This window comes from Sinocyclocheilus anshuiensis, unplaced genomic scaffold (genome assembly GCF_001515605.1).
Source record: "Sinocyclocheilus anshuiensis isolate Anshui unplaced genomic scaffold, SAMN03320099.WGS_v1.1 scaffold1126, whole genome shotgun sequence".
Lineage (NCBI taxonomy): Eukaryota > Metazoa > Chordata > Actinopteri > Cypriniformes > Cyprinidae > Sinocyclocheilus > Sinocyclocheilus anshuiensis.
The window spans coordinates 384,899-389,130 of NW_015537997.1; the positions used below are offsets into that span (position 1 = coordinate 384,899).

Here is a 4,232-nt window from a genome sequence, read left to right on the forward strand (position 1 = left end):
CAAAGGATGTGCTTCAATACAAGACTGTTGGGTTTGAGATTCCAATGAACAACAGCTTCAAGATAAATTCTGAGTATGTGTAGCTGTCTAACTTGCTTGATTTTGCTCGCATAAGTCTGTTTGTGCTGGCATACTGAGGAGAGGAGCAGTCTTTTGTAATGTTACCTCCAGGCTGGTAAGCCTCTCTTAACCCTGTCATGGAATGAGATGCTATAAATAGACTCATCAGTGTTGGAGGCAAGATTGGGAGATGAGTGAGGCCCAGTCTGGAGGAGACTCATTGGAAAGGGTTGTTGATCTCTTGTTATGCAGAGGAGGTTTATATGAAAATGTGTTTGTTAGGACTGAAATGTAGAAGGGGTTTGCCTAATGGAAAGAGACGTCATTACAGCATGGCCTGTTGATCCAGTGGCTCGGGTATGCTAGATTTATAGATGAGGTCGAAAAGTCTTTGGATGAGATGATTAGGAAGAGAAACAACAATCCAGTATGATTTTCCTATAAGCCTACTATCTGTACTTGGTACAATCTCAAAGGCAATACACTCTTTGTGAACGGAACTGTGAGAACACTGTAAAAAGAGGTAAAAAGAGTTAGCATGCAAATTTCTTAAAGAGCTATTTCTACTTGATTTAACCAATAAAAATGCTTTGTTGGTATAAATTAATGTATTTAGATTAATTTAGTGACTTTGAATATTTAGTTTTTACAATTATTTGATTACCTAAATGTTATGGTAGCGCTATTCCATTCACTTTTGCATTCTGTTCTTAGAAATTTCTTGAACTACTATACAAGATTACAGGATCTTTTTAGCCATCTCATATGAAAAAAACAAATTAAACAGGTGATATCCAGGACAAAACTATTTTTGAAATATACCCTGCAAAATCTCAGCTCTGTACAACTACAAGAACAAGCAGTGTTTTTGTACCATTGTTTCTTCAGGATAAAACTCGATTTGTGGGTATACTCATTTTTTCTTTGAAGGAGATTTTAGCATGCAGAAAAAGAAAGGGTAAAGGGAAAATAAATTAGATCAGAAAAACACAGGACTCACTCTCCCACTGAGTCTATGAAACAAGTCAGTGAAGGGCCGTATTTAGGACAAACATCTGACTTAAATTTCCTCCTCTTCCAAACAGTTCCATGTGATCTGGTTACCTTACAGAGTCTCTCTTCTGATGACATTTTTCTTTTAAATTATTTGTCTAATTTTGACTGATTTGCTAAGCTCCACTCCAGAATGCCAAATAAGATTCACTTAATGTGAATTCTGAAATTTTCTATAAAATCTGCTCATAAAGTGATATAAATAAATGTTTTAAAGTTTTACATTTAACATTGAATAACAAAAGTTAAAATTATAATCAAGTCAGCACGTCAACATTCTTTAAAGCACACACACACACACAGACACAGACACAGACACAGACACACACAGACACACACACACACACACACACACACACACACACACACACACACACAAAGAAAGATTTAAAATGTACTTTAAAGTAAAACATTATTTGGTAACACTTTATTTTAAGGGGTCCTTGTTACACGTTACATGTACTTACTATTATAATAACAATTAATTATGCGTAATTACATGCAAGCAACCCTAAGCCAAACCCTAATCCTAACCCTAACCTTATAATAAGTACATGCAGTTAATTAATATTACTCAGTACTTAAATGCATAGTTACACTGTAACAAGGACACCTTAAAATAAAGTGTAACCCATTATTTTGACATTATTAGAAAACACACTTAAAGTTGTACTTAAGTGTGCTAAGAAACATAGTAATGAAAGCGGACTCTGGCCTTTTATTTCATTAATAATATATTATTTGCAAGCACAGTTTTGTAAAAATGTACTATTAAGATTTTTTGAAGTACACTGCAAGTACACATTCAATACAATTAAGCACACTTCTTTTTCACAAGGGATATGGGTTTGTAATGACGTAATAATTATAATAATAATAACATTTTCAAACTATTTCTTTAACAACTACATTCATTTCAGACCATCCTAATATGCATTCTACTGTTTAATTCATCATCTAAACACATCTGATGTAGTTTTGAGTCTCAATGGTACCAGTATGGTAGCAACACACATCTAGTAATCTGAAAAGGCAAATGTTAAAGATTGATGGCAGTGAATATATCCACACTGCATATGAAACACAAGCTGGATGGCTGGTTAATAGCTTAAGCTTTGAGATGACAGATGTGTTTGGTGTTTGCCGTCATTAGTCCATCTGTTGCTTTGATGATGAGATGACTTCCCAAACTCCACACCTGCATCCTATTGAATATCATCTATAATCACTTTATTTCTACAACTGATTTTATCAGTGTTAAATAAATCGACACAACAGGGCTTGTTTGATAAAACAGACATATAATTGCATACAGTAGCAGATCTGGTAGGGGTCCAAAGTAGCATGTGTGATTAGAATGGAGAGAGGTGAAGAGTGAGAGATGGAATGGTGCAGAAAATAGCTCCACAATATTCTCAGAGACCAAACAGAGGGTCTGTTATCAGGATGCATGGAAAACATCCTCAACACAATCCCCTAGAGTGACAGAGAGGTGGAGAGGGACTGAGGGCAAGATTTAGGGTCAAAGTATATGGTATTAATTAAATAAGTGGAGAGAGAGAGAGAGATATTTCTTGAAAGACTTACAACCTTGAAGTTTCCTTCCCGATTGGACACTGAATATATACATTGGATAAAAAATTTACATGGATTTCAGCATTTCCTAGTATATCCCTTCTTTATAATGTCACGTGCGCTGAAGCCACATGATCCATTATGTCCTAATATGATTTGAGAATGTCCCAAAGAGCATCTTGTGCTACATTGTAAGCAAAAAAATTTAGTGTACAAATTAGTTTAAATGGTCAGTATCACAAATTGCTTGCATGAGAGACCATTTGTGACCCTGGACCACAAAACCAGTCATAAGGGTAAAATTTTCAAAATTGAGATTTATACATCTGAAAGCTGAATAAATAAGCTTTCCATTGGTGTATGGTTTGTTAGGATAGGACAATATTTGGCCGAGATACAACTATTTAAAAATCTGGAATCTGAGGGTGCAAAAAAATCAAAATATTGAGAAAATCGCCTTTAAAGTTGTCCAAATGAAGTTCTTAGCAATGCATATTACTCATCAAAAATTACGTTTTGATATATTTATGGTAGGAAATTTACAAAATATCTACATGGAACATGATCTTTACTTAATATCCTAATGAGTTTTGTCATAAAAGAAAAATCGATAATTTTGACTCATACAATGTTTTATTGGCTATTGCTAAAAATATACCCCAGCGACTTAAGACTGGTTTTGTGCTGCAGGGTCACATTTGTAAGCATATTGTATGTGAAATAACTTCTGTAAATGGGCTTTAACCATGTGAATAAATCTTTCATCAGACTTCTTTAAATCTGAATTTAAAAATCATAACTAAAGGCAACTAAAGTCACATAAGAATGTGTTTTTTCACATGAAAACTGTTTCAGTAACAATACGCCCATTGCAAGAGAGGAGGTCTGTAAACATTCCCCAAGCTGTTTGTTTGCTCTGGCCTGCTTCTCTCTCACAAATGATTGAGGGGCAGAAATGAAGCGAAGGAATAAGATGCAGATGATAAAGACAAGAGTTATTACTATGAAACAGAATTTTTTTTTACATAATTATACTTTTGGGTCCAATCACTTTTCTGACCATGCTTGTAGTTTGCTTTCATAAATTAGCTATGTGACAATGGCATGAACTTAAAAATGTAAGATTGAATACTGAAAAATTGCAAGATTTATACCTGTAGATGAAGAGCAGCCACTTTTTACATTCTAAGTTATAAACCACATCCACAAGAAAAATATTCTTCTTTTTTTAAGCTAAACAAAACTGTTATGCTTAAACAAGAAAAATGACAGTGGACTAAGAAAAATACATTTAATTCAAGATATATTCTATGAAAATAAGTCTTAATATCATCAGACAATTTCGCTTTTCAAGCATGTTTCAGGAATATATATTTTTTTTCTACTATATACATAATATATATTTTTTAATTGTTGTAATAGATTAAAAGCTTTTTATATATATTTCAGAATGAATGTAATTATCACAAATCTAAATGAGGCCTTAAAAGGACACTGGACTTAAGAGTTAAGAGGGAGTGTGTGTGTGTGTGTGTGTGTGTGTG

At 33.7% G+C, this 4,232-nt stretch overlaps 1 protein-coding gene across 1 annotated transcript in view; it reads right to left on the reverse strand.

The window, feature by feature from the left end:
- Nucleotides 1–208: 208 nt before the first annotated feature.
- The window catches only part of LOC107676461 (ashwin-like), an 18,279-nt gene continuing 14,255 nt past the window's right edge, over nucleotides 209–4,232 (reverse strand). Inside the window, exon 6 of the transcript XR_001632741.1 lies at nucleotides 209–221. The gene's annotated coding sequence lies outside the window, so the exon portion shown is untranslated. The remainder of the gene's footprint in view (nucleotides 222–4,232) is intronic.